The sequence below is a fragment of the Danio rerio genome, chromosome 4 (genome assembly GCF_049306965.1).
Source record: "Danio rerio strain Tuebingen ecotype United States chromosome 4, GRCz12tu, whole genome shotgun sequence".
NCBI lineage: Eukaryota > Metazoa > Chordata > Actinopteri > Cypriniformes > Danionidae > Danio > Danio rerio.
This window is the reverse complement of record NC_133179.1, coordinates 41,258,529-41,271,167: the sequence shown is the minus strand read 5'-3', so window position 1 is coordinate 41,271,167 and position 12,639 is coordinate 41,258,529.

Sequence of the window (12,639 nt, the reverse complement as noted above, 5' to 3'; positions counted from 1 at the left end):
CTCGCCTGCCGTGAGGGAGACCCTGGTCTGGTTCCTGGCCATTGCAAACCCTGTTTTGTGTAGCTTCTCTTCCAGCTCTGGGAAACAGCCTTGCAGCAATCACACACCACTAGGACAGTTGTATAAACATATCAGCATTGGTGGTTCAGTAATAGAATTCTCACCTGCCACGCGGGAGACCCGGGTCCGATTCCCGGCCAATGCAAATCCTCTTTTGTGTTGCTACTCTTACAGCTCTGGGTAACAGCCTTGCAGCAATCACACCCCACTAGGACAGCTGTATGAGCATATCAGCATTGGTGGTTTAGTGGTAGAATTCTCGCCTCCCACACAGGAGACCTGGGTCCGATTCCCGGCCAACGCAGTTCTCTTTTTGTGTTGCTACTCTTCCAGCTCTGGGTAACAGCCTTGCAGCAATCACACCCTACTAGGAGAGCAGTATGAGCATATCAGCATTGGTGGTTCAGTGGTAGAATTCTTCCCTGGCACGTGGGAGACCCTGGTCCGGTTCCTGGCCAATGCAAATCCTGTTTTGTGTTGCTACTCTTCCAGCTCTGGGTAACAGCCTTGCAGCAATCACACCCCACTAGGATAGTTGTATAAGCATATCAGCAATGGTGGTTCAGTGGTAGAATTCTCGCCTGCCACGCGGGAGACCTGGGTCCGATTCCCGGCCAATGCAAATCCTCTTTTGTGTTGCTACTCTTCCAGCTCTGGGTTATGAAGTGGATTTTATACTCTTTAAAGTGTTAAGTTAATCTATATATTCAAATTATATGTGTATAATCTGCTTGTAGATTTGCCTACCATTAAAACAAGTAAAGTGTTATGTAAGGGGAAAGGGCCTGAGTAAGCAACTAAGATGTCTCAGAAAATGGATAAGAATAGAGCAACACATGTGTAAACAGAGACGTATAGATGGATAAGATATATAGTTACCAGGTTTGGGTCAAGGGTTAACCTAGGTGGAATTTGTGTGACATATGTAGAAATAAGGGAAAAACTGATGACAGAGGTGGAATTTGGGGTCAAGGGTTAAAGTAGGAGGAATCTTGTGTAACATATGGAGAACAAAGAAAAAAACTGGTGTAGAAGACTATTTAAACAGGCTAGAATTTGAGTGAGTCAGAATTTTTCAGACAGAGATGCTACTGTGGGTCTCCTGAAAGTTCTCCTTTGTTGTCGACAATAAAGTATATTCTTCTGATATTCATAACCTCCAGACTGAGTTTGATTGAGTAAGAGAAAAACCAAGAAAACCACTACAGTAACAGCCTTGCAGCAATCACACCCCGCTAGGACAGCAGTATGAGCATATCAGCATTGGTGGTTTAGTGGTAGAATTCTCGCCTCCCACACAGGAGACCTGGGTCCGATTCCAGGCCAATACAGTTCCCTTTTTGTGTTGCTACTCTTCCAGCTCTGGGTAACAGCCTAGCAGCAATCACACCCTACTAGGAGAACAGTATGAGCATATAAGCATTGGTGGTTCAGTGGTAGAATTCTCGCCTGCCACGTGGGAGACCCTGGTCTGGTTCCTGGCCAATGCAAACCCTGTTTTGTGTTGCTACTCTTCCAGCTCTGAGTAACAGCCTTGCAGCAATCACACCCCACTAGGACAGTTGTATAAGCATATCAGCATTAATGGTTCAGTGGTAGAATTCTCGCCTCCCACACGGGAGACCTAGGTCTGATTCCCGGCCAATGAAATTCCTGTTTTGTGTAGTTAATCTTCCAGCTCCGGTGAACAGCCTTGCAGCAATCACACCCCACTAGGACAGATTTTAAGCATATCAGCATTGGTGGTTCAGTGGTAGACTTCTTACCTGCCACGTGGTAGACTTGGGTCTGATTCCCGGCCAATGCAATGTCTTTTTTGTGTTGCTACTCTTCCAGCTCTGGGTAACAGCCTTGCAGCAATCACAACCCACTAGGACAGCAGCATGAGCATATCAGCATTTATGGTTCAGTGGTAGAATTCTCGCCTCCCACGCGGGAGACCCGGGTCCGATTCCTGGCCAATGCAATGCTTGTTTTGTGTTGCTAATCTTCCAGCTCTGGGTAACAGCCTTGCAGCAATCACACCCCTCTAGGACAGCAGTATAAGCATATCAGCGTTGGTGGTTCACTGGTAGAATTCTCGCCTGCCGCGTGGGAGACCCTGGTCTGGTTCCTGGCCATTGCAAACCCTGTTTTGTGTAGCTTCTCTTCCAGCTCTGGGAAACAGCCTTGCAGCAATCACACACCACTAGGACAGTTGTATAAGCATATCAGCATTGGTGGTCCAGTAATAGAATTCTCACCTGCCACGCGGGAGACCCGGGTCCGATTCCCGGCCAATGCAAATCCTCTTTTGTGTTGCTACTCTTACAGCTCTGGGTAACAGCCTTGCAGCAATCACACCCCACTAGGACAGCTGTATGAGCATATCAGCATTGGTGGTTTAGTGGTAGAATTCTCGCCTCCCACACAAGAGACCTGGGTCCGATTCCCAGCCAACGCAGTTCTCTTTTTGTGTTGCTACTCTTCCAGCTCTGGGTAACAGCCTTGCAGCAATCACACCCTACTAGGAGAGCAGTATGAGCATATCAGCATTGGTGGTTCAGTGGTAGAATTCTTCCCTGGCACGTGGGAGACCCTGGTCCGGTTCCTGGCCAATGCAAATCCTGTTTTGTGTTGCTACTCTTCCAGCTCTGGGTAACAGCCTTGCAGCAATCACACCCCACTGGGACAGTTGTATAAGCATATCAGCATTGGTGGTTCAGTGGTAGAATTCTCGCCTCCCACACAGGAGACCTGGGTCTGATTCCAGGCCAATGCAGTTCCCTTTTTGTGTTGCTACTCTTCCAGCTCTGGGTAACAGCCTAGCAGCAATCACACCCTACTAGGAGAACAGTATGAGCATATCAGCATTGGTGGTTCAGTGGTAGAATTCTCGCCTGCCACGTGGGAGACCCTGGTCTGGTTCCTGGCCAATGCAAACCCTGTTTTGTGTTGCTACTCTTCCAGCTCTGGGTAACAGCCTTGCAGCAATCACACCCCACTAGGACAGTTGTATAAGCATTTCAGCATTGGTGTTTCACTGGTAGAATTCTCGCCTGCCACGCGGGAGACCCGGGTCCGATTCCCGGCCAATGCAAATCCTCTTTTGTGTTGCTACTCTTACAGCTCTGGGTAACAGCCTTGCAGCAATCACACCCCACAAGGACAGCAGTATGAGCATATCAGCATTGGTGGTTTAGTGGTAGAATTCTCGCCTCCCACACAGGAGACCTGGGTCTGATTCCCGGCCAACGCAGTTCCCTTTTTGTGTTGCTTCTCTTCCAGCTCTGGGTAACAGCCTTGCCGCAATCACACCCCACTAGGAGAGCAGTATGAGCATATCAGCAGTGGTGGTTCACTTGTATACTTCTTGCCTGCCACGCGGTAAACCTGGGTCCGATTCTCGGCGAATGCAGTTTGTTTTTTGTGTTGCTTCTCTTCCAGCTCTGGGTAACAACCTTGCAGCAATCACACCCCACTAGGACAGTTGTATAAGCATATCAGCATTGGTGGTTCAGTGGTAGAATTCTCGCCTGCCACGCGGGAGACCTGGGTCCGATTCCCGGCCAACGCAGTTCCCTTTTTGTGTTGCTTCCTTTCCAGCTCTGGGTAACAGCCTTGCAGCAATCACACCCCACTAGGAGAGCAGTATGAGCATATGAGCATTGGTGGTTCAGTTGTAGAATTCTCGCCTCCCATGCGGGACACCCAAGTCCGATTCCCGGCCAATGCAATTCCTGTTTTGTGGTGCTACTCTTCCAGCACTGGGTAACAGCCTTGCAGCAATCACACCCCACTAGGACAGATTTATGGTTATAACAGTATTGGTGGTTCAGTGGTAGAATTCTCGCCTGCCACACAGGAGACCTGGATTCAATTTCCGGCCAATGCAAATTATCTTTTGTGTTGCTACTCTTACAGCTCTGGGTAACAGCCTTGCAGCAATCACACCCAACTAGGACAGCAGTATGAGCATATCAGCAGTGGTGGTTCACTGGTAGAATTCTTGCCTACCATGCGGGAGACCCGTGTCCGATTCCTGGCCAATGCAAATCCTCTTTTGTGTTGCTACTCTTCCAGCTCTGGGTAACAGCCTTGCAGCAATCACACCCTACTAGGAGAGCAGTGTGAGCATATCAGCATTGGTGGTTCAGTGGTAGAATTTTCCCCTGCCACGTGGGAAACCCTGGTCCGGTTCCTGGCCAATGCAAACCCTGTTTTGTGTTGCAACTCTTCCAGCTCTGGGTAACAGCCTTGCAGCAATTACACCCCACTAGGACAGTTGTATAAGCATATCAGCATTGGTGGTTCAGTGGTAGAATTCTCGCCTGCCACGCGGGAGACCCGGGTCTGATTCCCAGCCAATGCAAATCCTCTTTTGTGTTGCTACTCTTCCAGCTCTGGGTAACAGCCTTGCAGCAATCACACCCCACTAGGACAGCAGTATGAGCATTTCAGCATTGGTGGTTTAGTGGTAGAATTCTCGCCTCCCACACAGGAGACCTGGGTCCGATTCCCGGCCAACGCAGTTCCCTTTTTGTGTTGCTTCTCTTCCAGCTCTGGGTAACAGCCTTGCAGCAATCACACCCCACTAGGAGAGCAGCACGAGCATATCAGCAGTGTTGGTTCACTGGTTGAATTCTCGCCTGCCACGCGGGAGACCCAGGTCCGATTCCTGGCCACTGCAAATCCTGTTTTGTGTTGCTACTCTTCCAGCTCTGGGTAACAGCCTTGCAGCAATCACACCCCACTAGGACAGATGTTTGAGCATATCAGCATTGGTGGTTCAGTGGTAAGGCAAGGCAAGTTTATTTATATAGCACATTTCATACACAGTGGCAATTCAAAGTGCTTTACATAAAAAGGAATTAAAAGACAAGTATAGGAACATAAAATGCAGACAATAAAAATAAAAACAAATTAAAATGAGTTAAAATAGGTTATAAAAGAATGAAAAAGAAAACAAAAAACATAATAGCGCGATCTGTCGGACGCAGCACAGTGCTCATACAGTAAAGGCACAGCTAAACAGATGTGTTTTCAGTCTCGATTTGAATGTGCCTAATGTTGGAGCACATCTGATCATTTCTGGAAGCTGATTCCAGCAGCGAGGAGCATAGTGGCTGAAGGCAGATTCACCCTGCTTTGACTGAACTCTTGGAATTTCTAGTTTATAAGATCCTAAAGATCTGAGTGATCTGTGGGGTGTGTATTCAGTGAGCATATCTGTAATGTATTGAGGTCCTTGGCCATTTAGTGATTTATAGACCAGTAATAATACTTTAAAATCTATTCTGAATGTAACTGGCAGCCAGTGTAAAGACCTGAGTACAGGTGTGATGTGCTCTGATTTCCTGCTTCTGGTCAGAATTCTAGCTGCAGCATTCTGGATAAGCTGTAACTGTCTGACTGTCTTTTTGGGAAGGCCAGTGAGGAGGCCGTTACAGTAATCCACCCTACTGCTGATAAAAGCATGAACAAGTTTCTCTAAGTCTTTACTGGAAACAAAGCATCTGATTCTTGCAATATTTTTGAGATGATAGTATGCTGATTTACTGACTGCTTTGACATGACTGTTGAAACTCAGATCTGATTCCAGAGTCACACCAAGATTCTTGACCTTATTTTTTGTCGTTTGACCTTTAGAGCCAAGGTACGCATTCACCTTGAGAACCTCATCTCTGTTCCCAAACGCAATGACTTCAGTTTTTTCTTTGTTTAACTGAAGAAAATTTTGGCACATCCAATTTTTAATTTCATCAATGCATTGGCAGAGGGTGTCAATGGGGCTGTAGTCATAAGGCAGTAAGGCTAGGTAGATCTGAGTGTCATCAGCATAGCTGTGGTAGGAGATTTGATTCTTTCTCATTACTTGGCTCAGAGGGAGCATGTAAAGGTTGAACAGGAGAGGGGCCAGAATCGAGCCTTGTGGGACTCTACATGTCATGGGTGTCCACCTCGACCTATGATCACCTAAACTGACATAGTAACCTCTCCCTTCAAGGTAAGATCTGAACCATTTGAGGACTGTCCCAGACAGCCCAGGTAGAATTCTTGCCTGCCACGCGGTAGACCTGGGTCCGATTCCCGGTCAATGCAATTTCTTTTTTGTGTTGCTACTCTTTCAGCTCTGGGTAACAGCCTTGCAGCAATCACAACCCACTAGGACAGCAGCATGAGCATATCAGCATTGATGGTTCAGTGGTAGAAATCTCGCCTCTCACGCGGGAGACCCGGGTCCGATTCCTGGCCAATGCAATTCCTGTTTTGTGTTGCTACTCTTCCAGCTCTGGGTAACAGCCTTGCAGCAATCACAACCGACTAGAACAGCAGTATGAGCGTGTCAGCGTAGGTGGTTCAGTGGTAAAATTCCTGTTTGTGATGCGGGAGATCCGTGTCCGTTTTCCGGCCAATGCAATTCCTGTTTTGTGTTGCTACTCTTCCAGCTCTGGGTAACAGCCTAGCAGCAATTACTCCCCTCTAGGACAGCTGTATGAGCATATCAGCATTGGTGGTTTAGGGGTAGAATTCTCGCTTGCCACGCGGGACACCTGGAGTCGAATTCTGACTAATACAGAAGTGGTTTTGTGTGGCTCCTGTTCCACTTCTGGTTGATGTCCTTTTAGCACTCACACAAAGGCAAGGAACAAGGTAGGTCAGCATTGGTGGTTCACTGGTAAAATTCTTGCATGCCTCACGGGAGATCCGTGTCCGTTTTCCGGCCAATGCAATTCCTGTTTTGTGTTGCTACTCTTCCAGCTCTGGGTAACAGCCTTGCAGCAGTCACACCCCACTAGGACAGTAGTATGAGCATATCAGCATTGGTGGTTCACAGGTAGAATTCTAGCCTCCCATGCTGGAGACCTGGGTCCGATTCCCGGCCAATGCAATTTCTGTTTTGTGTTGCTAGTCTTTCAGCTCTGGGTAACAGCCTTGCAGCAATCACACCCCACTAGGACAGCAGTATGAGCATATCATTATTGGTGGTTCACTTGTAGAATTCTAGCCTGCCACGCGGGAGACCCTGGCCAATGCAAACCCTGTTTAGTGTTGCTACTCTTCCAGCTCCGGGTAACAGCCTTGCAGCAATCACACCCCACTAGGACAGTAGTATGTGCATATCAGCATTGGTGGTTCAGTGTTAGAAGTCTCGCCTGCCACGCGGGAGACCCGGGTCCGATTCCCGGCCAATGCAAATCCTGTTTTGTGCTCCTACTCTTCAAACTCTGTGTAACAGCCTAGCAGCAATCACACCCCACTAGGACATCAGTATGAGCATATCAGCATTGGTGGTTCAGTGGTAGAATTCTCATTTGCCACGCGGGAGGCCTGGCGTTGATTCACGGCTATAACATTTGCTGTTTTGTGTGGCTCCTGTTCCAGCTCTGGTTGACGGCCTTTTAGCTCTCACACAACACAAAGGCAATAAACAATATGGATCAGCATTGGTGGTTCAGTGGTAGAATTCTCACCTGTCACGTGGGAGACCCAGGTTTGATTCTCGGCTAATGCAATTACTGTTTTGTGATGCTACTCTTCCAGCTCTGGGTAACAGCCTTGTAGCAATCACACCCCACTAGGGCAGCAATATGAGTATATCCGTATTGGTGGTTCAGTGGTAGAATTCTCGCCTACCATGCAGGACACATGAGTTCAATTCCCGTCTAGTGCAGTTGCTGTTTTAAGTGGCTCCTTTTCCAGCTACATGTAACTATCTTGCAGCACTGACTCCCCACAAGGGCAAAAGAACATATGTGCCAGCGTTGGTGTTTCAGTGGTAGAATTTTCGCCCGCCTTGTGGAAGAACTGGGTCTGATTGCCAGCCAATGCAGTTGCTGGTCTGTGTTGCTACTCTTCCAGCTGCATGTAACAGCATAGCAGCAATCACACCCCACTAGGGTAGGATAACATGTGTTTCAGCATTGATGGTTTAGTGCCCTATCATACGCGCGGCGCAACAGTATATTGCTAGTTTAAGCTTGACACAAGAGTCGTTTTGAGGCGTTGCGCTACGCTGTTTAAATAGCAAATGCATTAGCGCTCATATGTGCACCCATAGGCGTTCTGGTCTAAAAAAGAAGGTGTTCTGAGGCGCACTGCTGGCGCGTTGCTATTTTGAGAAACTAAAATAGATTTTTCATTAGACCAAAACAAACCCGGTCTAAACTCCTGTGCAGAGTTGCGCCTCGCTTACACACAATTCTCACCTGCCACGTGGGAGATTCGTGTCCGTTTCCCGGCCAATGGCAAAATAATAAGCAGGTCAGCATTTGTGGATTTGTGTTGATTCCTGGCCAATGCAATTTATGTTGCTCCCCTTCCAGCTGCATGTAACCGCCTGGCAGCTCTCAGAGCCCACAAGGGCAGGTGAACATGTGAGGCAGCATTGGTGGTCCAGTGGTTGAATTCTCGCCTCCCATGCAGGAGACCCGGGTCTGATTCTGGGCCAATGCAGTTCATGTTTTATGCTGCTCCTCTTCCAGCTGCATGTAACAGCCTTGCAGCACACACACCACAAAGGCAAGGAAAGATATGTGTCAACATTGGTGGCTCAGTGGTAGAATTCTTGCCTGCTTATAGCCGTACCACCCTGGGAACAGTAGAGGACACTAGTGAGCGATACAGGGAGTGAACAGCTGCAGTTTGGAGAAAGGGTCTCCTTCATTTTAGAATTTTTGTTGTGTGTTTGTTTGTGTTTTTTTTTATGGAGTGACATAGAGTCTATTTTATTTATTTAAACCACCTAAGAGCAGCATCTTGCTAACTGGAGGGTGTTTTTTGTTTTTTTTGTTTTTCACTTTTCCTGGGCATAAAATGGACCGTTCTTTGGCAAACGAAACTGGGCTGGATGCAGAGACTCTCTTGGCAAATGAAACTAGACTGGATGGAGGGGCAAGAATGGTTAAGGACAATGGACTGGACGATAGACAACGAGCTGGACAAAGGAAAAACTTGGAAGAAAATGTTTAAAAGAAGTAACAGTAATAGTGAATGCCGAAAAAGTAAATGAGGTAAGAGCTGTGGACATCATTAAAGCAGTGACAGACAAGTGTGGTCATGGGAAGATTCTGGCTTTGAGACTGAGGCAAGGAAAAGAGTTTGAACTAACTATGGTAAAGCAAGAAACATGTGAGGAATTGATCTATGAACTGTTGATTAAGGAAATGAACTGTTAAAATCAAAAAGCTGCAAAACAGGGATTATGTTGTTTATTTCGTGCACCTGCCAGTCTATCTTAATGACAGAGAAATTTTAGAAAAATTAGAAGGATGGGGAGTTTATCCCATATCAAAAATTAAAAGAAGAGTTTACACAGGCACTGACATTGAGGACGGAACAAGGTTCCTAGAAGTAAGGTTCCCTAAGGAGGTGGCATCATTCCCATGTAGCACAAAGCTGGAAACAGCAAAAGGTACTTCAGGGTAATGCACAGCCACCAAGTGAAGACCTGTAGGCTGTGCATGAGCCCTGAGCACCTGTTAATGTGTGGAATGTAATAAAAAGAAAAATGGAAAGATGCATAGAAAGACTGTACTGGTATTTTAAAGAAGAAGATATGTTACCAAGCTTTTATGATGTGTTTAATGATGAAGTGTATAATGTTTTAAATGGTTTAAAGTGGAAGATGCCCAAAGAGGATATTATTTTATGAAGAATGTTTATTTTAATGTATTTGTTTTGTGAAATTTCTGGAGTTTTTAAATGTTAATGTGATATGAAGGAAAAAGCACCTGTTAATGGATTGCACAGATTTTAAGTGCTATAAATGTGAAGAAAAGGGACACTTTGCAAGGTTGTAATACTTATATTGTAATACTGTCAAATGTCCAGTGTTACGATTGACATCCACATCAGCTTCTAGCTGAGTTTTCTTCTTAGGCGGCATATTTGGTAATTCTGTGACACTCACCCGAGTTACTTCTGACACCAACTGTTACGATTGACCAGGTGGATGGAGGCAAAAAAGTGTCACAGAAGCCGCTGGTGAAAGTGAAGAGTGATTTATTTACACAAAGTGAAAACAAAAATCCAGCAAAACAGGTGAAAGTGACAAAATAACAATAAAGAAAAATAAACTATTCTATATTTACAATGTATATACAGGCTTGTTCAGCTAAATCAAGTAAATGACCTGAACAAAATCTGTTAACAATACTGACACAAACAACCTTCTCCTACAACTACCCACTCCAAGTAAATGTTTGGGGCCATTTTATTGTATTGGCCCCGCCCATGGGTTAAACCATTTTACTGGTAGTGGGTTACCATGTAGACAAAAAGAAAAATACATAAAAAGACATTTAACAGAAATATAAATTAATGCAAGTAAATGAATATGCATACAAAACTCAAAATACAACACAACAAATAACCAATACAAATTTAAACAACAAAACTGGGATTTTTATTTACTGACCAGGGGGTTGTGACCCTGATGATGTTATGGAAAATGGCTGCTCCAAAGTGAAGGTGGGAAAAATCTGTATAAATGGCTTTGTTTGAAAGTTAAACAGGTTTGGTGCTGAGAAATGGAAACTGGTAAGTATATGTAAACTCTCTATGTTTGGTTAATAAATGAAGTTTGAAAGAAAATGTGTCTGTGGTTATTTCAGTGTTGATATGGGCTATTGTTTGACATAAAATTGAAATTTTTACATAAACACAATGCTAATCTTGACAGAAAAAACAACATGTACACATTACACAAACAAACACATGCACGATACAAATAACACAAAGGTCCATGTTTAAAAGTATGTACGAGTGCAATGTGATGTGTGTTTGTTAGTCACAGTGTCTTAGTTTTACACGGTGACATCCAGAATTTATACAATTTTTAAACAAGTGTGAATGTTGGATGAAAGGAGAGGAAGGGGGGAGCAAAACAAGAGGACGGACAGGTGCATGAAAGAAACAAGGAAAAAGAAGATTTAAAAACAAGGGTAATGGAGGAGGAAACAAACAATATAAGGGGAGAGGAAAAAATGTGAACGAAAAACAGACGTCAGAACAAGAACAGTGGACACAAGCGTTTTTTTTAACATTTTATCATGGAATGCAAGAGGTTTATTGAATGTGGAGAAATTTGAAAAATGTTGGTGTTATGTAAAGATAGCTGACATGATTGTTTTGCAAGAAAAAATTTGGAAAAATTAAAGTGGTTCAAAATGGTTCAAAGTAAATGGGATGGTCAAATATCATGAGTTGGGAAAAGCATGGCGATGAAATTAGAAAAAGTTGAAGATAATTTCATAATTTATAATATTCATGCATCCAGTGAAAAAAAATGAAAAAGTGAACTTCTTTATAAACGTTAGTATAAATGTAAAAAATGGCAGAATGTTATTGTAGTTTGAGATTTTAATACTGTTTTCACAGAATTAGATCTGGGGAGTAAGATGGTATAAAGAAAAGACAAGGGGAGAAAGGAGCTACTGCAAATGATGACAGAATGCAATTTAATAGATGTGTGGAGAGAGAGGAATAAGACAAAGAGGAAATTTTCAAGAATGCAACTGGTTTTAAATGAGGTGAAGTAGGATTGATTATATGTTATGTAATGTAGAAATGAAAGACTATATAAAAAGTGTATTTTACAAAAACGTTGTATTTAGTGATCATTCGATTTTTTGTGTGAAGTTAGATTGTGTAAAAGTTGAAAGGGGATTAGGTGTATGGATTTTGAACGCAACAATTTTAATACATGAGACATACAAAGAAAAAAAAATCAACAAATAATTGTAAACAGTAAATTGGATAGAATGTATAGGAAAGATAAAAGAATATAGTGGGACAACATGAAGTTAGACATAAAAAATGTTCAATAAAATATTGTAAAATAATATAATTAGAAGCAAAGCAAAGTACACTGTTGAAGGAGATCGAAGTACAAAATACTTCTTTAACTTAGAAAAGACTAGACAGAAAGGAGACAATGAAAGAGGTGTTGGATAAAAATGGAGAATTAAAACAAGGAACGGAGAAAATGACTATTTGTTTGAAGTGATTAAAAACTTTGGATTTGGGGAGAATTTTAGGAAATGGATCAACATTTTTTATTATAATATTTTGACATGTATTAAATGCAATGTTTTTTTTTATCGGAATGTTTTCAACCAACAAGGTCTATGAGACAAGGATGTCCACTATCTGCACTACTGTACACATTAGTAGCTGAACCATTGGGACTTGCAATAAAAGCAGTCAATGGAATAAAAGAAATACAAATAGAAGAAAGAACCGAACTTGAGCCAATTTACCAGTATGCAGATGACACAACTTTGTTGGTTGAAGACATCCAAATTGTAACAAAGGCAATGGGGATTTTAAAGAGGTATTGTAAAGAAACTGGAGCTAAGATTAATATATTAGAGAATTAATCAATAAAACCTTTGCCTACAATGTCAGGTTTCTCAGTTTGCAATATCTCAATCTAATTTCCATCTAAGTTCCATCCATCTGCCCTTCTAATTCTCATACACACACTCTTTTCAACTCTCAAAAATGTGGTATGTGCTGAGTGTTACCCCATTGCCTTTTGATTACTATAAAAGAATTTTGAAAATGTGTTTAGATTTCTTATCGGGAAAAGGAAGA